Consider the following 27,044-nt stretch of genomic DNA (forward strand, 5'->3'; position numbering starts at 1 on the left):
TATAGAAATTAGCTTCATTATTAAATACCCTATTGTTAGCAGATAGTTTGGAGAGTCTTAAAGATATATTTTTTACTAGATTTTCTATTATAGCCCTAGGATGGTTACTTGATTTACTTATATACTGTAGGTTTGTTAGGGGTTTGTGGTATGGTCTATATGTTTTATTCTTCATATCTAATGTTACATCTAGGAAATTTGCTACTGAGACATCATCTTCGTAAACTATACCCATCCCCATTCTGCTGAAAAATCTGGCCAGTCTACCCTTAATTCTCTGTAGTTCCTGATTTGAGCAATTCCTAACATATAACAGGCAGTCGTCTCTATACAAACCCCCCCTAACCCTAGGGAATTGATCATTTAATTCATAGAGGATAAATTGATTAATAAAGTAAAGAATAATGCCCTGAAATGTACGCATATCATAAGAAGTACATTTCGTTGGTATAAATGATCTCAAGATGTGATGAAGTACAGCATGATGTCTCATGTATATTTATGTATGTGCAATTATGCATATATGGATGAGTGCATATAAGTGTGTGTGTGTGTGTATATATATATATATATATATATATATATATATATATATATATATATATGTATATATGTGTGTATGTATATATATGTATGTGTATATGTATGTGTGTGTGCATGTGTATGTATATATGTATGTGTGTTGTATTTGTATGTATGTGTGTATGTATATGTATATATATGTGTGTATATATATATATATATATATATATATATATGTATATATATATATATATATATATATATATATATGTATGTATGTATGTGTGTGTACATATATGTGTATACATATGTATATGTGTGTGTGTATATATATATATATCAAAGCAGACAGCAAGGATATCCAGAGGTAATGCAGTACGATCGTTTCACCCAACTCCATTTAATTGGACAATGCAACCATTACATCAATTTAAATGCAGAGCAATCCTCAGCTGCACAAAGACATAGAATTTAATTAAATTAAAACATATGGACTCATTAGTATAATTTTACCTAAAATCTCCAAGAAGTTAAGGAGATAGACAAAGAACATGCTGCCTTCGCTTCCACTTAGAAGCTACTTGCTGAACTATATATATATATATATATATATATATATATATATATATATATATATATATATATATATATATATATATATATATATATATGTATATATGTATATGGAAAGGATGCGTTGCGTTCAATCATATAATAGTATAAAAATATATATATACGTATATGTACATACTTACATGTATACGTATATACATATGCATATGTGGGCACAGGACGTCACAAAACGTAAACAACAACAAAAAATACGAAATACAAATACATGGAATATGAACTTTTGGATCTTTTTTAAAACGGGGGCCACATTTTTCATTAATGTTTTACGTAGTGTTTTTGGTACCGAAAGACTTTCAAACTTCGTATACTTATCTATTTTATGTTATAGAACAGAAAAAAATTTTGTATTCGAATTTATTTCATGTAAAAAATTGTCTTATTTCGATAATTTCAACCAATCACTGACAAGTATTCAGTTGTTTACATTCACTCCTTTGGCTCATTAAGCGATGTAAAACGTATTTAATCTCCATACCTTCGTTTTATTTGCTTTTTTCATTTTAAATTTGCTTTAACCCTAACCCTAACCCTAGGGTTAGGGTTAGGGTTAGAGTTAGGGTTAGGGTTAATTGTTTCAGAATCGTTTGTTTATGTAGTCGGCACTTAATGTATATCGGCTGAATGGACGTCAGTGATTGGTTGAAATTACAGAAATACGACAACTTTAACATGGAATAATTTATGGATTTCTTTTTTTTTTAAGGAGACTAAGAGAAAAAGATGTTTTATATGACACATTCTACCAGTGTTCCAAGTTTCAAAGTGTTTCGTTAATGAAAAATGAGGCCCCCGTTTTAAAAAAGATCCGAACTTTTTTTACGAACAACGAAAGAAACAAATGGAAAACAAGACAAGCAACATAAAGGACGACCCTTTATTAGTTGTCGGCTGTTTTTATAATCCGTATTTCGAGCAATTCACGACAAGATATGCCTTCGATAAAACAGTTGCTCCCGCAAAGCAAATTAAATAAAATTTGAGATTTTGCGGAGGGTCAAAATTGGTATATATATATATATATATATATATATATATATATATATATATATATATATATATATATGAAATTTTGAATTTAGTTGACGGACCCCTAGTACTACGTTTGCAGACCACACGCTGGAAAGCACTGGCACTAGGACATCCATCTATCCATCCATACATACATTCATTCATACATGTTTACATACATACATACATGCATGCATGCATACATTCATACATACATACATGCATACATTCATTCATACATGCATGCATACATTCATTCATACATGCTTACATGCATACATACATGGTGATTGCTTCATTTTGCAGATGATTGCTGTCTCCCCATCAACCATCATCAGCTCCAAACGTCCGTCCATCACCCCTTAGGTGACTTTTAAGTCCAGCATTAGATTGGCACGGTCTGCAGCAAACGTGACAGATAAAACATGTGCCCTCTATTGGATTTATTGGGTCAACTTCTGGGCTGTTATCTTTATGTACCTTCATATGCCTTTTAAGACCAGGTATTGATTTGCTAATCTTTTTGCACACTAAACTTGTTGTCTCACCCAGCATTAGAGGGATAGAGCTGCATGTAGTTGGCTTGTTATGTGATTTTAAACGAGAGATGTACCCAGATTTAGAGAGCAGTAAACGACCACACACGTCACAAATCCAGCTCACTATGTTCGCTTCGATGTTCATACTCAGGCCCTTTCGAAGCTGGCGTTTAAATTTTTCTTAATCAACGCGTCTTTCTTCAAACATTCTGCAGCCTTCCTTTACGTATCCTCTCAATTTACTCCTCTTTAAAGCAATCACTTCCCAGTTCTGATCTGGGAGGATCAGATCTTTAAAGCTGAAGATCTTTACTTCCTGTTAAGGGCTATATCTCGTTCTTCCTCCGAAGATAGAATGCGTCACAACTGGCTGACGCTCGTTTGTAGAGAAATGCAGCATCTGTACATATGTTCTCGAAACAGCTGTAAGTCACTATCTGCTCACCTTCTGCCTTTCTCTTTCTTCTCATCCATCTTTCGATTTTACGTACGATAACCAGTTTTACCTAATATCAATAATTCGAACATACCGGGTAGCTGTTGCGTGAGAATATTAGCATATACCATGACCATTCAGAATATTCTTCAGTTTATCTTTTATCGATCTCTTGTGATCCACACTCCTGTAACAATTCAACTTTCACGTTTAAGTACATGTCATAATCTAACACCCTGCTGTTTTTCGTATGTATGCGCTAGCAACGAACATTTCGATGTAGTTGCTTGTCAGGTTTTCTAGATGCTATATAGTTCTCAAATCACATTCTACTGTCTTGTGCTTGTTAATATGTGTGATGCATCGAGTGACATTTGTAGAATGTAGATAGACGTCTTATAAATAGCAGTCAAATCTCCCTCATTTTGCATGCAACCAACCTTCGTCGAACAGAACACCTAGGATAATATAGTTTGGGTTCCCAGGACTTCAGGAAATGATGGGTGATGCTGTTTTTTGCTTCATTTTCTAGCGTTACTGCATTTTGGTCCACTTTCTTCGTCAGTTGTTTCTCTGACTTGGCCACATCATGATGAGCTCCCCGTTTATTTTTAATTGATTTCTTTATACTGTTTCAGCCATTGGACTGCAACCATGTTGGGACATCACTTTGAACAAATCGATCGCCGCGCTAATTTTAAAAGCTGGCACTTATTTTGTCATAGTGTAATTGCCGAAATGTTAAGTCACGGAGATATAAACAAACCAGCACCGGGCGTTACGTGTTGAGGAGGAGGTGAACAAAGACACACACACACACGTATACGACAGTTTTCCACACAGTTTCTGTCCACCAAATTTGACCGAGAGCTATAATAGAAAACCTCTTGCCGCGCAGAAGGACTGAACTCGAAACCACGGGCTTACAAAGAGAACTTCTTAACCATACAGCCATGTTCCTAAATTCGCTTACTGCTATTTTCCTTTGTCGTTTACTCAATATTTCTTCTGTTATATTAACACTTGTATCGTCCCTTTGTGTTCATTCAAGTCGAAAGTGACTGCACTTGTTTGCATACGATAGAAAATAAAGAACTCCTGTTCTATTTTTAACGGAAGTCTGAATGATCGCAACTTTTCAATAGCTTTTGAGATATCACTTATGCATGCAGCATGAATGAAATCAACGTTTTCAAGTAATTTAACACACACTCTCTCTCACTCTTTCTCTTTATTGAGCAAACATTCTCTCTATTGTGTATTTCTCCATCGAGCTGTCTTTCAAAATACTTCAGTGAACTTTTAGCGTGGGAATTCGCTAATAAAACGTGAACACTTTAAAAACTGGACTGAATTATTAATCCAGTAACCATGAAATAATACTCCTGTGCAGTAAAAGACAATAACACTCATTCTGTGTGAAAAGCTTCATGTTCAAAGTTTTATTCCCACATGTGATAAATGAACACGTACAGTGAGTATACAATGTTGAATAAAGATTTCTGGTAAGAAGAAAGGTTTTTGAACAACTTGCCATGTTCCATGATGACTTTGAGGAAATAGAAATAAATCAAGCGGCCAGCTGGCAGAAACGTTAGCGCGCCGGGCGAAATGCTTAGCGGTATTTCGTCTGCCGTTACGTTCTGAGTTCAAATTCCGCCGAGGTCGACTTTGCCTTTCATCCTTTCGGGGTCGATAAATTAAGTACCAGTTACGCACTGGGTCGATGTAATCGACTTAATCTCTTTGTCTGTCCCCTCTATGTTTAGCCCCTTGTGGGCAATAAAGAAATAAGAAATAAATCAAGCTTCGAGATTTACTTTCCACAGGCACTAGACGTAGAATACCATGATGATCAATTGGTAGGAAATCAGATATTGAGCTCATGTGCCTGGCTCTCTTTAGGTCACGGTGGACCCCTGTCATATCTCGAAGAAGCAGTAGAGAAGAGATACTAATTTGAGCGGGAATGCCGCTTAAATAGGCGATGTGCTTCTAGCGACCCCTGCGTATTATTTTGAAGTTATGCGTAGTACATTAGCAAAAGAGAAGTTAAACATGTTCGCCTAGAATTTTCTGGAATCTTCTAGAATGTGCGACCAGGAGAAATAACTGTCATTGATTCCCAACGAATATTTTGTGGGCATGCGAATCTGTTTCAATTAGTGTTGCCCACACACTCATTTTCACTGGGTTATAACAATATAAAATGCATAGATATTTCACACATGTTCTCTGTACGTAACAAAACTATGAAATGTATTTTTCTAGTTTTGCACTAATTCTCAGCTAAACGATCAACAATAAAATATTAACCACTCAGGATTTAGACTGGGAAAATTATAGTGATACTATTTCGTTTTCTTTGTTTGTTCTAACCTAACTCGAACATGAATTAAATTATATACCAGCGAGCCTAACACAGTCCTAGCACAACAATTTCTAAAGGACATGTAAGACCTCGTATAAATGCTAAAGTAAATTTACAGCAAGTTAAATTTCTAAGGGATAAAAGATGTCTCCCAACAATGGCTAAGTTAGCCAACTACAGTATTCGAGTTTATTTAAGTTATACATATTTCGTCTTTTGATTTTCTGTAAATTTCATATGCGTGTGTTATTTCTTTACTACCCACAAGGGGTTACACACAGAGGGGACAAACAGATTAAGTCGATTACATCGACCCCAGTGCGTGACTGGTACTTATTTAATCGACCTCCGAAAGGATGAAAGGCAAAGTCGACCTCGGCGGAATTTGAACTCAGAACGTAGCGGTAGACGAAATACCGCTAAGCAATTCGCCTGGTGTGCTACCGTTTCTGCCATCGCCGCCTTGCTCTGTGTGTGTGTGTGTGAGTGTGTGTGTGTGTGTGTGTGTGTGTGTGTGTGTGTGTGTGTGTGTGTGTGTGTAACGTTATGGTTAAGGTGGAATCAGTGGTCATTAGTGTAACGGTTGTTGTTGTTGCAGATGTGCAAGATGGAAGAAAAGCGATCGAAGTTGTAAAGAAATATTTATTTACCGTTACTTTGTATAATGTCATGCCTCGACGAGCAGGTGTGAGTATCATATAAAAACAATAGTTATCTTTTCTTATATGTTGTTGTTGGTTATGTTTGGTCAACTGCTAGCTGCCTAACTAGGAATTAGAGGAAGATAGAGTGAATGTTAAGTGTAGGAGGTAGATAAAATGATATCTTCATTGTGCCTCACATCTAAACAGCAGTGGTGTTGTGATAAGACACTGTATCATAGATGAACATTCTCACTGTAAGCCTTCTCTCAGTTGAATTATCTTACTAACTGGATTCTGGCTGTGGTCGTCTCTGCGTCATCACCTTTTTGCCAACTCACTTTTTCCTACGGTGTTTTAGTATTTATTGTTGAGAATAATAGATTTCGTTGGCGGTCTGTTATCTCTTTTCTAACTTTTGGTGAAATAGAAGAGGTTAGAAGGGTCAAGTGGCAAAGACATTAATCCGCTTAGCGAAGGCATCTGATAAATGTAACTGCTGTCACTCACAGAAAAACTATTGTTTTACTGTGAGAAAAGTAGTAGGAACTGTTAAGTGAAATTTGACGATCAAGGATCGAATCCACGCCATGCCTGCATGAAGCTACTACATATAAATGCGCATGCGTAGTCTTACGCATGCGTAAAATTAAACAAGCAAGCGTCTCCCGCTCAATTCATACTCTTTCTCGCTGGCCAGCGATTGAGCAAGGACGTGTGTTTAAAGCTGTCTCTACATCTTTCGGTCTTATACTCGACAGCTCGTTATTCTCACCTCTAAAGATGTATAACTAAAAGATATGTATGTTTACCAAGTAAATAAATGTTGTTTAGTCTGGAGTTCAGCGTTCCGTCTATTTCTTCAATTTTATAGTAGAAAGTCAGGTATACAATCTAAAGATGTATAACCCACTTTCTACTAAAGTGGTGACCTCCGACGAAGAAAAAACGCAGCATGAACTACGGATTACCAACTTATAACTGGTGAACCTCGACTAAAGAACAAATACGGCCATGGAGACTGACTCATTACCAACATCTCCAAACATAGTCAACACGACTCAACAAGCGCGGTTTTTATTCTCGTCTCTGTTAGAGTGGATTTTTTCCACTCACGAAAAACAGACAGGATTTACGGCCTGCTTTTTATGTTTGTATATGTCGCATTTCACACTCTCACATTACACATACATCTTTTATGCCACACAATAACTCTTGTTATTCATTTCGCACGGTCGTTCTTTCATCTTGGGTTAAGAAAATTTTTCTTCGAGGTTTTCGCTAATGGTCGTACAGAAATTGTGTCTGTCGATCGTTCTGTAAAAGCGTACCTTTTCAAACAGTCATCACCAAACAGCCTTTTCGCCACCAGTGTCGTGCGCCAACCAAGATTACCACCGTGACGACAACAATTACTACTATCAATTACAAGCATTCCCCTCGACGTCGCCAAGTTTCAACTGAATCATTACCACCACACATACAGAACACAGCTATAGCAGTTCCTGCGCCGACGTCTTCATCAATGTACTCTATCTCGGTGTTTTGGGATTTTTCGCAGTCTATACTACAGACACTTTCACTTGTTCTGTGTTTTTTTTCTCACACACACACTTGTGCACTCATACATTTTCTTTCCTTTCAGGGAAAACAAACACTCAAGACTTTTACATCGCGTGATTCCAGTTTCCTGGACAGTTGTCATCACGGTTGTTTTGTTATTGTCATTTCATTTATACATTGCATGTTCTGTGTTTTTTCTCACACACACACTTGTGCACTCATACATTTTCTTTCCTTTCGGGGAAAACAAACTCTCAGACTTTTACATCGCGTGATTCCAGTTTCCTGGACAGTTGTCATCACGGTTGTTTTGCCATTGTCATTTCATTTATACGTTGCATGCATGTATTTCACAAGTGTACATTTCATTTCTTTGAATTTTCTTTGTGTGTGTTTGTACCACATCTTGTGGGTGGTTTTTCAGTGGCCATCCTGCCTCAGGCGTTCTAACAGATTTTATTTATCGTGCGTTTCCGCTCTGGCGAGGGAGCTCTGTAGTAACGCCTGCGCATGTGTAGTCTTACGCATGCGTAAAATTAAACAAGCAAGCGTCTCCCGCTCAATTCATTCTCTTTCACGCTGGCCAGCGATTGAGCATGGACGTGTGTTTAAAAGCTGTCCCTACATCTTTCGGTCTTATACTCGACAGCTCGTTATTCTCACCTCTAAAGATGTATAACTAAAGATATGTATGTTTTACCAAGTAAATAAATGTTGTTTAAGTTGTTTAGTCTGGAGTTCAGCGTTCCGTCTATTTCTTCAATTTTATAGTAGAAAGTCAGGTATACAATCTAAAGATGTATAACCCACTTTCTACTAAAAATGTATATATATTCAATGTCGACCTCACTCGGGAAGACACATAGCCCGGGTTGGTGACAATGTTAATGATGTAATTATAAATTTCGTGGCATACAGCAAAGCGTTCCGTGTGAGTTTATCTCACTGTGAATAGTTTAGATAAAAGCTATTGCTACATTTATAATATGTAAAACAGCTTTTGATATGTGCTCACATGTGTGTATGAGAGCGTGTGTCTAGTCACACGAACTTGTTAGTTCTTAATGTAGCCTAAATCCGTAAAAGTACTATAATATGCATTTGCATATCCAACAGACTAAAGAAGTTCATGGAGCTCGCGTTAATATATGAATCTAATATTCACAACGTCTCTTTCGATTTATTGTTTTCAAATTTTGGCACAAGGTCAGCAGATTTAGAGCAGGGGCTAAGTCGATTAAACCGACCCCTGTGCTCAACTCGTACTTATTTTATTGACCCCAAAAAGATAAAAGGTAACGGACGAAATATCTCTAAGCATTTCGCCCAGCGCACTAACAATTCTACCAGTTCGCCGTATTCTCTTTCGATTTATGGATCTTGTTCAAAACGGGGGCACCAGTTTTCATTAATGTTTTATGTAGTGTTTTTGGTACCGAAAGACTTTCAAACTTCGTATACTTATCTATTTTGTGTTATAGAACAGAAAAAAATTTTGTATTCGGATTTATTTCATGTAAAAAATTGTCTTATTTCGATAATTTCAACCAATCACTGACAAGTATTCAGCTGTTTACAAGTTACTCCTTTGGCACTTTAAGCGGTGTAAAGCGTATTTAATCTCCATTACTTCTGACATTTTGCAGAGGCAACACACGTGTGTTCGTTTTCCCTAACCCTAACCCTAATTGACTTGCTCCTTCCCTAAAAAACCATGCCTTGTGCCTATAATAGAAAGGTTTATTAGCTACTGCCAATATGCTTCAGCCATTTTTTGACAAGGAAATAATAATTTTATCACCGCCGAGATTCGTTTGTTTACGTAGTCAGCACTTAATTTTTACGGCTGAATGGACGTCAGTCATTGGTTGAAATTACAGAAATACGACAACTTTAACATGAAATAACTTGCGATGTACGTTTTTTTGTTAAGAAGACTAAGAGAAAAAGATGTTTTATATAACACATTCTACCAGTGTCCCAAGTTTCAAAGTGTTTCGTTAAGAAAATACTGGTGCCCCCGTTTTGAACAAGATCCCTCAGTCGGTTACGACGACGAGGGTTCCAGTTGATCCGATCAACAGAACAGCCTGCTCGTGAAATTAACGTTCAAGTGGCTGAGCACTCCACAGACACGTGTACCCTTAACGTAGTTCTCGGGGATATTCAGCGTGACAGTGTGACAAGGCTGACCCTTTGAATTACAGGCACAGCAGAAACAGGAAGTAAGAGTGAGAGAAAGTTGTGGTGAAAGAGTACAGCAGGGTTCACCACCATACCCTGCCGGAGCCTCGTGGAGCTTTAGGTGTTTTCGCTCAATAAACACTCAGAACGCCCGGTCTGGGAATCGAAACCGCGAGTCCGCTAACCATTGGGCCATTGCGCCTCCACACAATATACAGTAACAGTAAGTGATACATGTTATTTATGCTGCATACACCTTCTTCTTGATTTGTGACCCAATAACGAGTAACTCAAACTTTTCTTCAGTTCACTTAGGACACTGATATACCATATCTCTGAATGCTATACCTTGTATACTGTCAAGCAAGCCTTGGTTTTATGCTATCGTCATTTCCTCTTATAGTAAACTAGCAGAAATACCCGGCTTCGCCCGGGTTAAAGAGAATAATGAAATCTAAAAACGCCGTCTAGACTACGCAACCCTCAACTGTTAGTAGCTACGATACCATATTTCTACATTAATAACTCTCCAATCCATGCCAGCATGGAACATAGACATTAAGTGGAATGCCAGTCTCTCATCTAGGAGGGCCTTGAAATCAATGTTACCAACTGGGGACTACGTGTGTCGTAGTGATAATAAAAAGACCCAAAGGAGGTCTACAACGAAATAATTTTACTCAACACTTTGCAAGTGAATCAGTGGAGGCAAAGATGCGTCTCATTTACTTGACAATTTATGCACCACATTGCAGAAATCACAATGTAAGCATATCTGAAAGGGTAGTCTTACACTGTTGTACCGTTGAATTACAAATAATGCTCATCTGTTATGTTCGGGTTAAAATTTCATCAACATCAAAATTATATGAATTTTCATGGGAGTTATGGCCGTTATACATAGAATATAATTTCCAAATTTCATAAAGATCCGTTCAGTACTTTTGACGTAGTTTTGGATAAGAAAACAAATGACTCATGTGTGTGTTTGTGTGTGATGGGTGTATATATGTATAGATATCTGTATGCATGTATATATATGTATATACATGTACATCTATATATATATATACATCTACACATGTGTATACATATAGATCTATATCTATATATCTATATCTATGCATATACGTGTACATATACATGTATATGTATACATATACATCTCTTTCTCTCTTTCTCTTTCTCTGAAAGTATCTGTCATTACAGTATCGAAATGTGATTGTTTCAGTTAGTGGAATAACGTGTACATATACATCTATATGTATACATATACATCTCTCTTTCTCTGTCTCTCTGAAATTATCTGTCATTACAGTATCGAAATGTGATTGTTTCAGTTAGTAGAATAGTTTCATTTTTAAAGTGAAAGTATTTGACATGAGTGGTTTTGTTTCACTTTTGACACGTAATACTTAAATAGTGGAGGAGATATTATGTTGCCGTGGGCTCGAACTCTGCAAGAAGTTAAAATTTTTTTGACTAAAACACAACTGGAACCCTAAGTAAGGCATCTGTAAAATTTGAATGAAATTGGTTGCGTAGTTCTCGAGTTTTAGGGATTCACACAGACAGACACACATTCTCATTTTTATATATAGAGATTACTATGGTCTATTAAACCTTCTGAACGTCGTCTATTATTGCATTACAAGGTATTATACTATCGCTGTTATAAAAAGTCAGGTGTTATTTTAGTGCTTATTCACTAAAAATAAAGTCTACCGATATTTACAGCGATACGTAGATGGGGTATTACAAGGATGGCAATTACTTCTTGAGAGGGAGAAAGATGGCTCGATGTTAACAGTGTCATTGTATCTTTATGTTTTATCTTTTACTAGTTTCAGTCATTGGACTGCAACCATGCTGGGGCACCGCCTTGAAAGGTTTTAGCGGAACAAATCAAACACGATGATTACGTTCTATTTTTTTTTTTACTTGTATATAGATTGATACTTATTCTATTGACCTTTGTGACTGAACTGCTGAGTTACGTGGACGTAAACAAACCACCGCCAGTTCTCAAGCGGTGGCATGATGTGAATGTATGACAAATAACACAAAAAGAAAATACACACACAACGAGATCCCATCCAGTTTCCGTCTACTAAATTCCCTCGCAAGGCATTAATCGATCTCGTGCTAAAGTAGAAGACGCTTGCCCATGTACCGGTGGTGGGATTGAACCTGAAACTACGTGGTTGCAAAGCGAGCTTCTTAACCACGCAGCCATACCTATAGAGAAAAATATGCAAGCCGATAATCGCAGCTTCTTCGGATTGAAGTAGAACAATTAAAGATGTAGGAGATAATACTTCACCTGTCTTGACCCATCCACTCTCATTGGATCTTTTTCTGTTTGGCTGCCATGGTCAATTTCTGTTCGAATTGATTTCATATTCAGATACACTTTTAAAGGCTAATCAATGCTATGAAAATCATTTTCGCCATAAATCAATAAATAAAGAGTTATTAGCTGTTAAAGTTTGAAAATTTTGGGTAATTTAAGCCAATCGTAAGCCACAGACACATTCAAGCGGAACATGAGAACTCATTTGTTTGCGAGAAAGCACCTGTTGACAAATATATGGAAACTACTTGTAGACGCTGTGTTCTACTGTTTTACTTACCTGGTAATTTTATCGATCTCTTTGATTTTGTTTTTAGATAACCAGCAATTCAGCTTGGAAAACTACATTAAGTCACCAAATTTTAAAATTTTCGCCCTTAATCTCTCTATATTAATAAACGATAGAAATGGTTGGTTTGTTGGTTGATTTTTTCCAGTCACGCTTTACATCGTAAAGTATTTTTTAATACTCTCAAAAGACTGAAGATTTGTCTTGGCAAAGCTGTGGAACAAGATCGGTTAAATACTTTGGCTCTGATTTGTAATGATCGGATGTACGATAATGCATTTCTATATGAAGGTGTTTCAAAGATTATCAGTATATTTAGCCGTGAGAAGAACAACCTAAGTCCCTGTTTAAACTATTCTGGGATCTATTCAGTTTGGCTGCCAGCATCAATTCTGTTCGAATTGATTTCATATTCAGTGTAATGATACACTTTTATAGGCTAACTAGCAGTATAACCTGACCTTATCCGGGTGTGACTTATTATGCCATCTACGATAAGTCTTGCTAGCTGAAAATCAACTAAAAAAGAAAGCCTTACAACGAAAAAACCCTTATGATGTAAATATGTTCATAATTCAAAAGACGATGAAATTAATAGGGAAAGTCTGAAGGCTGTTTTGCGTAAAATTATTAAGCATACGTAAATTTCATCCATGTAATTGGCTACAGAAATGCTTGTGCAAAACAACTTTTTGCGCTGCCCTGATTATACATAGCAGGGTAATCCCTTTTCACAGGAGCTAGGATGGCAATTTGTAATGAAGCAATTGCTGGCGATCTGTTGCTAAACAGTTTTGCCAGAATTCTATCAGATTGGGCAGAAGGTGTTGATGCACCATTTTGCATTATGTTCAAAGTAGCTACTGGAATGTGGTGAATTGCTGCAGTCTGTGGCTGTCATTTTAAACCGGTTGCTGTCTTTCCCCAGCAAACTCTCTTCTTTGGAGGCATAATCTATGTATATATTAAACAGAACAACAAAAGTTATAATAGATGGCAGGGTCGGTACTTTTCACATATCTGTAATTTTTCAGATTAACACCCGCACGATTACCCAACCCTAAACCTAATCCTAACACTAACCCTAACACTAACCCTAAACCCTAACCCTAACCCTAACCCTGACCCTAAAAAACGTAACCGTAACATTAATCCTAAACCCTAACACTGACCCTAAAACCCTAACCCTAACACCCTAGTGAAAATCGTGGTAAATTTACAAAACATTGACGAACATGAGTTATATTTTACTGAATGATTGTGTACTTGCACGTGTATGCTTTTGAGAGAGCGAGAGAGGAAGAGGTAGAGAGGGGGAGAGAAAGGAATAGGGGTAGTTAAAAGTTTTCTTATGACTGCTTCTCTTCACTGCCTATTACTTCATTAGAAATCTAAGGATGCACATAAGAGAGAAAAATGAAACAAATATGGACGACTTGCTCCGAAACACCACCGAGTGGGGAACACTTCTCAAAAATAACCTGCAGTTGTTTCCTTCAAAATTCCTACATGCTTGAAATGTACATACATCAAGGTACATTTGTACAAAATTTCATGAAAACATATTCATTTTCCTGGAAGTTAAGAGAAATTTAAGTGGAATTTCCGAATATTGTACCCCACCCCCTTCCAAAACACTTTCACCGAAAATTTTTGTATATTTGGAATCTACATAATAAATAATATATGCATAGAAAATTTCATAAAAAAATATTCATTTTTATGAAAGTTATGACCTTCCAAAGTTGGGGGATACAACTCTGTAGTTATGCCATCAATGTTTTGTAAATATACCACGATGTGAATGATTGTGTTTACTTGCACGTGTATACGTTTGAGAGAGCGAGAGAGGAAGAGAGGGAGAAATGAATAGAAATTGAGAGCAATGTGTATGTTGTTGTCACAGGTCATGTATGTGTGGTTGTGTGTTTTTACGTATCTATGTTATGAAAAATAGGTAAAGAACACTGAGATGAAAGTTTAATCTATGACGTTGTATGTATCACTTTCTCTCTCTCTCTCCCTCCTCCTCTTTAACTCTTACTCTCTATATTTTTATGTTGAGCGCGTGTGTAAGAATGGCGTTCCAGGTAGAAGGGATGAAATATAAAAGTTGCTAGAAACAACAGCCAAATCTCCCTTAAATCACACAAAGTAAACGGAATTTTTAAAATTTAATTACTGCACTGGAAAGTTCACATCGAGAAAATTCCATTGATGTAAAATTTTTTACGAAAAAGTGGAAAATGTGGATTTCTATAAACATTCAAAAAGGCTTCACACAGACACACAACTTCAGATTTATATATTAAGATGAATGACTTGAAAATCATTTTCGCTATAAATCAATAAATAAAGAGTTATTTAGCAATTAAAATTTGAAAATTTTCGGTAATTTTAACCAATCGTAAGTCACAGACACATTCATGCCTGTTTTCATAATAACAAGCGGAACATGAGAACTTTTTTGTTTGCGAGAAAACACGTGTTAACAAATATATTGAAACCACTTGTTTTACCTATCTGTTGACAACTGAGCAGGTGAATTTATGAACTGGTCAACAAAATGCTTATTTTTTAAAAATATTTAATTTGTAATGTGCCATTTTGTTTTAGATAAATCTTTTAAGTTCGTGCTATCGCACTAAATGCATATTGAATGCTTAAAACTACAAAATATGTGTTGCTTACTCATTTTTTTTTGTCATTGAGGTAGTTGTGAGGTGTACTAAAAATAACGTTTACTCTTCCTTGGCAACACGTGCTCTTTTCAGGATGTTGAAAAAATGTGCATCCACGCACATAATGACAACTTTCAAATCCTGTTTCCTGACTGGATGAAAATGATCAAACTTTAAACCTCTAACTCTTTAAAAACATTTATCTGGAAAAAGTAAAATAACTCCAGTAATTCAGCTTGGAAAAGTATATTAATGTGCCAAATTTCAAAATTTTCGATACACTTAATTTTTGAAATGCTGGCAACCAATCAAATAGATCCCTTTTCTGATATGACACTAAAGTCATTTAGTGCTGTTTATGCCTGTTCTTTTCTCTTTGTTGTAATCTTCTGGATACGTTGAGTATACAAAGGTCAGCCAAATCCAGTTCCTTGGTTCTCGTTGTTGTCTCTCTGCCGGCCACTCTCATAATAAACAAAATATAGCTGATACTTTAAACTGAATTAAACTTTTAAGTGCTGTTTTAAAACGTGGAAAATAAGATAACCTGGTTCTAAAAGTAATATTAATTTATTTAGTAATGTAATATTAACGTTTTTACATATGTAATATGAATTAATTGAACTGAAAAACATACATAATCGTGCATATGATAATCTAAAGCTTACACTGAGTAAAACAGAAATAATATTTTAATTACATGATAATTGTTTATAGTTATTACAGGCAGAACAAGTATTAAAAAGTGAGAAAACCGATCATGGAATCAAATGACAGAGTTCCGTGGAGAGCCTAAGATCGTTCTGTCTTGGAGTTCAATATCTCAGTTTTTATATAACTCTTAGCAAAGTTTCTAGAACCTGCGGCATAACTATTTGGCCGGAATTTTCACACAACTTTTCTTCAAGTACACTGCTTTATTAGTTAGATATCAGACGATATTGATTTGTCGAACTATGTTCACGCAGGCGTTTATGCCATTCATGGCAGTACAGTTAATTTCTCAAGGATATTCTTATATTTTATTGAAATACAGTTAGGCCGTAGTTCTAAGCTAAGAATCTGAGCGAGGTGGTTCGAAACTAGTTAGAAGTCTTGCTACAATAGTCACCTCTCACACATTTTTCTTGACTGAATAGTATCACTGGTTTCTGACCCCATACTAGTGGATACACAAGAATCCTAACTTTACAGAATAACCTTGACAATATATATTGCTAATGCTCCTGTTGACTGCAAAAACAACAACAAAAAATGATAAAGATAAAGGAAAAGAAAAAATGTAAATCTTATCTCCCAAACTATTGACCTCCAACGATTATGTCAATCGCTTCTAAAACAGCTGAACACATCGCTGCAAGCAACAACAGGATCCTCAAAGATGTTAAAATATGTTCGTTTAATTTCAGCATAGCTTGGTTAAGCTGTTAGAGCGTCGGGCACACATTAATGAAGTGATAAGTTCGAATCCCCGACCGGGCTGTGTGTTGTTCTTGAGCAACGCACTTTATTTCATGTTACTCCAGTTCATTCAGCCGAACGACTTCCGCCCGTCCCCGACCCATTTTCTCCCAAATTTGTTTATTAAATTTTTTTTTTTTGCCAAAAACCCCCGTTTTCGGATACGGAGGTTCCGGAAAATTGCCAAAAATCGGCACTGTTAAATTCACCCCCACCACCAATTCTTCAATTTTTACTTTTTTCCTCAACACTAACCCTAACCCTAACTCTAACTCTAACCCTAACCCTAATCCTAAAATCCTAACCCTAAAACCGTAACCGTAAATACAGAAATGTTTCGAAATTTTTGTCCGAATCATAATGTCCTTATTTTTCCGCATATTTAGAAAAATAAATTCTTTAAAAAAAATTTTATCAAGATTTTTGGAAATTTTTTTCAGAATCATAATCTCCGTATTTTTCGGCATATTTAAAAAAAAACAAACAAAATTCTGAAAAAAGTCAAAAATGAAGGAAATGGGAGGTGGGGTGTGTGTGGTAATTTAGAAATGTCGATTTTTGCCAATTTTTTTTTCAGATTCGTATTCCCCGTAGCCGAAAAGGTGGGTTTGTGTCCAAAAAAAAAAAAAAAAAATTAAGAAAGAGTATCTTTTTTGGTGGGGGATGGGCGGAAGTCTTGCCAGGAGATGTGATTACCTGGATCCGTAAGATCAAGGTGGTGGCCAGACTACAAGGCATCAATGATGTAGCAGGTCTCATGGCCCTGTATCTGGAGGGAAGCGCGTTGATGCTGAACCTCGAGATGGATGAGGAAGACCAATTGGGCTCGGCGTAGATCGAGCAGCGCTTCAAGGAAGCCTATACGGAAGGAATGTACGCCGCGTTTGTTAAGCTGGGAACGGTCAGGTGGGCAGGGGAACAGTCGACGAGTATGCTGCAGAGGTTCGGAGACTGGTCACGCTATCTGGTTTTACCGGAGGGGGCCTTGAGAAGGTGGCAAGATTGGCCTTCGCAAATGGCTTTCCCGACGACAAATGACGACATAAAACATCGGGCAGAAGGCAGTGGCAATGGCAGTTGGGGAAGCCTGCGACGGAATGCGACAATCAGTAAAGAATGAGGAGAAAAAAAACTTCCGTTGAGTGACAGAGACCGTTCATGGGTCGGTGTTTCAAGTGTTAGGGACCACACATGACAAAAGACTACGAGAAGACGAAGCCTGAATCCGTTTGCTACCAGTACAGGCAGACTGGGCATATCTCTCGAAACTGCATCCAAGGAAAAGGCCATAGGAAAGTTTCTACTTCTCAAACTTCCCTCGCGTGCAATTAGAGGCGTTCGTGCAGCCGTTGCTCGTAGCTGAAGTCTTGGTTGGGCGAAAGGCGTTCAAAGCCCTCGTGTATACGGGCTGAGCGACGTCTCTCGTGACCCCGAGGTTGATAAAAAATGGCGGGGACAAGTAGTGTTCGGGCGGTCGACGGCAGTGAAATTGGATGTAAGGGTAGCAGTGAAGTGGAGATAGTAGTGCGGGGAACAACGCTGAGGTTGCGGGCGATTGTGATCGACCATGTGATAGACGGAACTGACATGGTGATGGACATGAACAGAATCAACCGCATTGGGGGTGTCAGTGTCAGGAGAGACGTGGCTTCGTTTGGTGGTGCAGGGGCGTCTGCAACATGAGAGAAGGAAGAGCTCCGCGGGGGATTGTACTGCTTACACCACCGAGAACAAAGATTTTCGGGTGGTGTTCGACGGTCAGCGGTTGATGGTAGTGGCAATAGAAAGGGGAACACCCGATGCTGAAGAACTGGCTGAGCTGCTACCAGCATACCCTGAAAGAACATTCCAGGACTGAGTTTTGAAGGAGAGATAGAAAGGTGGATTAAGAAGGGTGTCCTTATCCCGTGGAAGTGGGAGGTAATGAATGGAGTGCTACCACTAATGGCAGTGGGAGTAGCCAACAAAGGGCAAAGTCAGGCCGGTACTGGACGTTCGAGAGATGATTGGCCCTGTATCGTGCCACACGGGCGGCGAGGCGACTGACGTCTGCGGTGAGACACTGCGCGAATGGAGACAGATGACGAGGGCGGCGACGATTGTCGACTTGAAGCCGGCATATCTACAGCGCCATGTGAGCGAGAAACTGTAGAAGTATCATCTTATTTCTTTATTGCCCACAAGGGGTTAAACATAGAGGGGACAAACAAGGACAGAGAAAGGGATCAAGTCGATTACATCGACCCCAGTGCATAACTGGTACTTAATTTATCGACCCCGAAAGGATGAAAGGCAAAGTCGACCTCCACGGAATTTGAACTCAGAACGTAGCGGCAGACGAAATACCGCTAAGCATTTCGCCCGGCGTGCTAACGTTTCTGCCTGTAGAAGTATCATCTGGTGCGATACAAGGGCTAGACATACTGCTTGACTAGGCTGGGTTACGAGCTAAATTCTGCGCCAAAGATCATGGTGACAGTGCTCAAATCTATTCTGGGGATGGTGGACAAGATTTAAAAGACCACCAATTCCTATATAGACAACATACAACATCTTGATAGACGAGACTATAGTGTCCGCCGCAGTGGTTGTAAGTCATCTAAAGAAGTTTCGGCTGACTGCGAAGCCACCGGAGACAATGGATGGAGGAGCTGCACTGGGGCTCAAGCTTCAAAGAAATAAAACAGGTGTATCGGTGTTTCGGAGGGGGAATGAGATCCCGGAGCTGGGTATCAGCGTCAACAGGCGAGAACTATTCTCGATGTGTGGGAGAGCACGCAGGGTGGTTACATCAAGAGACGAGCAGACGGGACAAACTGGGAGAGGAAACGGTGGTGATGATTCAGGAGATCCTAAAGAGGGCAAGAGCAGAAAACCCAGTAAGAGGAAACTGGTACGAGCTCAAACTGGAGAATGGGACCGTATGGTGTGAAGCTAGCTGCATAGTGATAGGGGTTGTTCTGGAAATCGGAGGCGTCAAAGTGGCTTTGAAAAGCAGATGATTACAACCATATCAACGTGGCTGAGTTGGACGGAGTGTTGAAGGGAGTGAATCTGGCCCGGAAATGGGAGCTGCACTCCGAACCGATTCGGCTACCGTGCTTGGCTGGGTAGGATAAGTGGTCCCCGATAAAAAGAGGGTTTGAACCAAAGGGGATGCAGAGATGTTAGTAAAGCGCCGCCTAGGGTTCTAGGAAAGCTAGCTACCGAATTTGGTTTGAAGCTGACATAGTCTTTGTGCCTTCAGAAAGGAACAAGGCAGATATTCCAGCCAGAATGAAAAAGACCCGGTTGGCGGAGCCGGGAGATTCGAAACCGGATAGCTGCAGTGTGTCGGCTAAGTGACTCGGAACTAAAGAGAGTGCATGCCATACATCATATGGGCGTAGATAGAACCCTGTATCTGGCCAGGAGGGTTGGCTCTGACGTTATTAGACAGAACATTCAACAGGTGGTCGAGAACTGTAATAGGTGTCAATCCATCGACCCTGCTCCGGGTGTGCACGAGCAGGGAAACATCTCGGTAAAGCACAACTGGAGACGATTGGCGGTGGATGTGACACACTACCGGCAGGGGACGTATCTCTCGATGATCGACTGTGGGCTGGATCGATTGGCCATTTGGATGGAAATGAAGACAAGCACTGCAGACGAGATTGCACGTATACTGAACTAGATATTCCTGGAGCGGGGCCCTGTGGATGAATTGGTGATGGACAACGGCACTGCTATTCGTTCGGAGATACTGTATGCAGTTTCTTCAGAGCAGCATACAGGCCGAGCGGAAATGATATCGTGGAAAGGCACCATGGTGGAGACGGGACGAATCTCACCGCTGGAAGTGGTATTCTGGTACAATATGTTGCTCCGACAAGGACAGGCCAAAGAGTCCGTGCCACACAGAGTGATATTCAGATATGAATGGTGGCATCTGAGTAAACCATCAAAATGCCCTGCGGAAGAGACAGAGAGAGAGAAAGAGAGAGACAGAGAGAGAGAGATAGAGATAGAGATAGATAGATAGAGAGAGAGGGGGAGAGCCTATCTTCGTGTAGGTAGGGGATGAAGTCTGGGTTAAGACCCTGAAGAAACATTGCATATCTCAGTGGAACAGAGGAACAGTGACGGCTGTTAATTCCAAAAGTAACGTTTCTGTGAAAGGAGTGCCGCGTCACGGGCATCCACCCGAGTGGATGGCAGATCTCAACATGGAGTGAAGTGAGGAGGTGATCTTTGAGATCAGGGGAGTGTGTGGGGATGAGATGAACCGGAAGGAAAGGACTACGATGTTAACGGCCGAGAGGCCTCAGCGGAATAGGAAGGGCGAGAGATGGAGTGATGGGAACAAGAATAGGGTCGTGTTCTTACGGCCTGGGGCGGTGGTGGTGAACGAGCGATTGGTAGTAGCAGCTGCTAACGTTAGGTGAGTCGGGAATGGCACGTGTTTAGACTTAACAGAGCTGGACAACCAACAACGAGAGGTAGGTGAACCGTGTTTTGTTCCTCTCATTACAGTGCGCTCATAGCACAGTGTCACGTAGTGGGATTGAACTCAGAAGCAAGTGGTTGCAAAGCGAGCTGCCAAGTCACAAAGCCACCCCAATAAAATAATAATAATAATAATAACTGGGCTCCACCTGCGAGGTCATGCGCTGTTTATTTTGATACGAGATCACCATGTCGCGCACATATGGTTGTGATGCATGTGCCTGGTGTACCCTTATCAGACAGGTAGTCATGATGGGTATAATGGGCTTCGTATATTTTACCCCAGTGTCACATTGATGGCATGCACTGTTCTGTCACTTAATAATAATAATAATAATAATAATAATAATAAGAAGAAGAAGAAGAAGAAGAAGAGGAGAACACCGGGGAAGTTTAACATGTGAGTACGATAAATCACTGCTCCGAAACTTATCCAAAAACATCGGAAATAAAGACATCGCATGGAGCCCAAATATAGCTGACAAAGGGTTGGACTATCCCCGAGTAAGTAATACTCATTGAAATTTATTCCTATTTTTCCAAATATAATGATGTATTTTAACTTGATACCTCCACTACCCGAACAGCGATCGTAAACACACGTGTTACATCAAAATACAGACCATCCCCAAACCCAAACACCATATACAAAAAATAGCTGACAAAGGGTTGGACTATATCCGAGTAAGTAATACTCATTGAAATTTATCTCTATTTTTACAAATATAATGATGTATTTTAACTTGATACCTCCACTACCCGCACAGCGATCGTAAACACACGTGTTACATCAAAATCAGACCATCTTCGAACCCCAAAACACCATGTACAAAAAAATTACAAACATATTAAATAACACCGGTATTATTTCACCCAAGAATAACAACCGAGAAGTACGTACTGTAAGCTTGTTAAGAAAAAAAATACGAAGATATGAACGTGCAAAACAATCTGACAACAGAAATAAACGAGCCGGTACCCTACGAAAACGACGACCGTCAAAATAAAGGGCCGGACGTTGTTCCTCATGTCCCGCAAACAAAACCAAAACGGCATAAATGGACACGTGAGGAACACATTTCGATCCTACACGCCTATTTCACAGCAGTACTCTACCCAAAAAACGAAAACGCAACAACACATACATATAAAACATGGAAGAAAAATAATGTAAATATAGACCTCGATAAAACAATGAACCCTAACAAACTAGCTAACATAAGAAGATATATTCTAAAAGCAAAAAAAATATCAGAAATAGAAATAGAACAATTGAAAGAAAAAATACATCAGGAAAATCTAGATAGTAGTCACACAGAAATGCCAAATAATAATATAAACACTGAGATAGCAAAACACGAGGACAAACGTAACATGCCCGACAAAAACGAAGTAAACAAAAAACAACAAACCCAGACCGTAGAGATGTATAATAGTGTACAAAAAGCACCAATCCAGAACACCACTGACAAACATATGAATGAAAAGGAAGGCAAAACAAATATAAAGCCTGGAAATAACGAAGGGAAACCTAATAATTACGATACTATGAAATTGAAAATAACCGAAGAACTGAAAACCACAGATCTTAGAATGGACCACAGATTATATCTCCCAAAAATCAAAATAGACAATAAAACAACATCAATAATAAATAGCATAAACCTGGCCGTCACGGAACTAACAACCACAGAAACAACAGGCAATATCACTGAGCTAAATGACATGATATATGCGGCAGCCACTGCAGCCACAAAAGAAGCAGGATACTCACTCAAACCCATCCGAACAGGAGTTCTACCACCCAAACAGACCTTGTGGATAAATAACATCCAGAACAAAATTAAAAAAAAGAGAAAAGATTTATCGATTCTCAACGAAATTAGTAAACAATCAACACTACTAAGTAACAAGAAGAAAACAAAAATACTGTACAAATACAGCATTACAGAAAAAGACTTACCTGAGGCAAAAGAAAAACTAAAGCAAGACATCCTTGCCAAAGCACAGAGGATCCGCCGGTATGAGAAACGCCAACGTTTCTTTGAACAAAACAAACAGTTCAAATCCAACCCCAAAAAACTCTACCAAGAACTGGGTAAAAATAAAATAGACATTACTTCAGCACCAACAGCAGAAGAACTAGAGAAATTCTGGAAACAAATATGGTCGGTGAAGCAACAACCCCAAAAAAGGACCATTAAAACAACGAACTTAGCACCTGAGCAACTCTGGGCCCCTATAACAACTGAAGAGGTCACCCAGACACTGCAAAGACTAAGCAACTGGAAAGCACCTGGACACGACAAGATCCCCAATTTCTGGTTAAAACACCTGCCAGCAATGCATAAAAAGCTGGCAGAAAACTTTAACAACATAATAGCAGATCCAGAAACAATGCCTGAATGGCTCACAAAAGGGAAAACCATCTTAATCCCCAAATCCACGGAAACGGAGAAACCACAAAACTATAGACCTATAACCTGTCTCCCTACGATCTACAAAGCCTTTACTGCAATAATATCGCAGAGAGTGAGTAAACACCTGGAAAATAACAACCTGTTTCCAGAAGAGCAGAAGGGATGCTGCAAGGGCTCATACGGCTGTAAAGATCAATTATTGATCAATAAAGCCATAACTGAAGACAGCCGCAGAAAGAAGAAAGGCCTCAGTATGGCCTGGGTGGACTACCAAAAGGCTTTCGACAGTGTTCCCCACACGTGGATTCTGGAAACACTAGCCATAAACAAGGTGGCACCAATTATCATAAAATACATAGAGCACTCAATGAACAAATGGCAGACAGTGCTACAGCTCCAAACAAAAGAGGGACTTGTGAAAACGAAAGCCATCCCCATTAGAAGAGGAATATTCCAGGGAGACACGCTCTCTCCACTCCTGTTCTGCCTGGCACTCACACCTTTAACAGAATTGCTAAATAGAACTGGATGCGGTTACAAATGCTATGGAAAAACAGTCAGCCACCTTCTATATATGGATGACCTAAAATTATATGCAAAAAACGACAAAGAGCTAGAAACACTACTACAGACAGTACACGGCTTTACCAAGGAAATAGAAATGAAATTCGGATTAGAAAAATGTGCCAAAGCAACCCTGAAAAGAGGAAAATTAGTTAAAAGTAGCAATATAACACTAGATAAAGCCAATGAAATAAGAGAACTAGACGAAAGCCAACCATATAAGTATTTAGGAGTCAATGAACTAGATAGGATACAACATACACAAATGAAAGAAAAAATAAAGAAAGAGTACTATAGACGAGTTAGATCAATACTAAAAACAGAGCTCAATGCTAAAAACAAGATAATGGGTATCAACACTTTAGCTGTCCCAGTTATAAGCTACAGCTACAACATCCTTAACTGGACACTAAACGAACTATGTAAAATAGACAGGAAAACAAGAAAAATAATGACAGGATATAGGATGCACCACCCAAAATCTGACATAGAAAGGCTATATATACAACGCACAGAAGGTGGCAGGGGTCTTATACAGCTAGAAAACTATTATAAAATAACCACCATAGGACTGCAAAAATACCTACTCCAGAAGCAAGGGAAACTAATACAAATAGCCACAAAACACGAGCAAAACAAAAAACTGTTTTCAGTATTTAAGGAAGCTGACAAATACAAACAAGAAATCAATCTACCTAACAAATACGAAGAAGAAGAAGAAGAAACAACAAAAGCTATAAAACAAATGAAATCCAAACTAAAACTAGAACAGCAACGGACCATGATAAAACGATGGCAAGAAAAGCCCCTACATGGTAAATACTGGGCTAAACTAAATGCGAAAGAAATAGACAGAGAAAAATCCCAGCGATGGCTGAGAAGCTCAGGACTCAAAGCAGAGACTGAAGGATTTTTAATTGCTGCACAAGATCAAAGCCTCCCCACCAGAAATTACCAAAAACACATAATGAAAAGAAATATAACAAGTAACTGTAGAATATGTGGAGATCGACAAGAAACAATAAATCATATTATCTCTGGCTGCCCAGTCCTGGCTAAGAAGGAATATATTCACAGACACGACAGAGCGGGGACCTATATACACTGGAAGCTATGCCAACATTATGGAATAGCAACAGAAAAAAGATGGTATAAACACACGCCAGAAAAGGTCACAGAAAACGAGAAAGCAACCATACTCTGGGATATGCCAATACACACAGATAGAGAAATTAAGGCGAATAGACCAGATATAGTTGTCAAAGATCATGAAGGAAAAAAATGCCTTCTAATTGATGTTTCAATACCAGCAGATGACAACGTTTCTCTAAAAGAAATGGAAAAACTTTCAAAATACAAAGACCTGGAAATAGAGATAACTCGAATGTGGAATCTAAAAACAGAAACAATTCCTATCATAGTAGGTGCCTTAGGTATAATAAAAAAATATTCAGACAAATACATAACAAAAACACCAGGACTTACAAATATATATAACATACAGAAAATTGCACTACTGGGTACTGCACACATTCTACGCAAAACACTTTCAATACAGTAAACATAAGAGCACCACAGCAAACCACAGCACATACCCAAGGCGCACAGAGCTGCGCTCGGTAGTGAAGTGAAAGCACGTTATAAAAATAAAACTACTGAATAATAATAATAATAATAATAATAATAATAATAATAATAATAATAATAATAATAATAATAATAATAATAATAATAATAATAATAATCATGATGATGATGATGATGATGATAGTAATAAATTGACAAAAACTACCGAAATAAATAAAAATAAAGCAAGAAAGATGGAATAAATTGCTACACCGAAATTTCAGCTTCATCGTGGTATATAACATAAACGTAGTTTCCAAAAATAAACGCCTGTGTTTAAAATAAGAAAAACTGCAAATATTTTTGCATCATCTTAGATACTACTAGCATCTAAGTGACAGAATAAAGAGCTATGAGTTCATAGCGGTCTCTATCTATCTATCTATCTATCTATAATGAGAATATGTCGTGACGTCGAGTACTACTGCAACTGTAATCACAAGGCGTTCGACATAAAACAATAATAATTCTTTAATTGCATAACCAGCCTACGCAACCGAACACTGACTAAATGTAGCTGGTAACTTAGAAACCAAATACCTGCAAAAAGTAGCATCGAACTAAACGACGTCTCCCACTGAGACTTAGCAGCAATTAGGGAGTTAAACTGGAAAATGAACAGAAGGCTTACACTAACTACTCGCAAGTAGAACGAATGGAATAATAATAGAACATCGATGTTTACATATTAAGACTAGCTACAGTGAAAAGATTATAGATATATGACTATTTATTTTAGTAATCTATAACAAATAAAGAGCAAGATTTTTAAAAAAAGACGTAATGACAAAGGCAGTTATAGGTATTGAGAAGAAAGGACTTTATTTCGAGCAAATGAAATAAGAAAATATATTCTACTACCGAGGAGAAAATTTAATTGAGAACTTTTATTTATATTAACAATACAAAGACTCGCGTGGTAAAAGAAAATAATAAGCAGATCGATAACGATTAAAATATTTACAATATATTCATTACTTTAGGAATGTTTAAAGATTATCTCTGATCAAGATTAGGTCAGCTTGTTTATGTTGTCATATCACCGTCCTAGCTTTCTTTATATAGAAGAGTTCTATTGGTGGAGTTATTTATGTTGGACCCAAACCTTGCAGGTGCTTGCACGCTAAGGTACAGCTATTCATTTTGTTTACATCCTCCTACTTGATATTTCTGAATGAATTAATGTTTTATTGAAAGGTTTCAACTCATATTTCAAATTTAATTTATTGTGTTGGTGGAAGTTAGTAGTCAGGATTAGATCGTGT

The 27,044-nt window shown here is 38.2% G+C and overlaps 1 protein-coding gene across 3 annotated transcripts in view; it reads left to right on the forward strand.

Moving 5' to 3' along the window:
• Window positions 1-27,044, forward strand: part of LOC106873488 (serum paraoxonase/lactonase 3) — a 70,550-nt gene that overhangs the window by 14,294 nt on the left and 29,212 nt on the right. Inside the window, exon 1 of one of the 3 annotated variants that reach the window (XM_089347766.1) lies at window positions 21,195-21,673. The exons of 1 other annotated variant lie outside the window; for it this stretch is intronic. The gene's annotated coding sequence lies outside the window, so the exon portion shown is untranslated. Of the gene's footprint in view, window positions 1-21,194; window positions 21,674-26,103; window positions 26,908-27,044 lie in introns of those variants that run through there. One more of the 3 variants, XM_089347765.1, reaches the window with a different exon arrangement.

Source organism: Octopus bimaculoides, chromosome 2 (genome assembly GCF_046866305.1).
Source record: "Octopus bimaculoides isolate indiv1 chromosome 2, ASM4686630v1, whole genome shotgun sequence".
Taxonomy (NCBI): domain Eukaryota; kingdom Metazoa; phylum Mollusca; class Cephalopoda; order Octopoda; family Octopodidae; genus Octopus; species Octopus bimaculoides.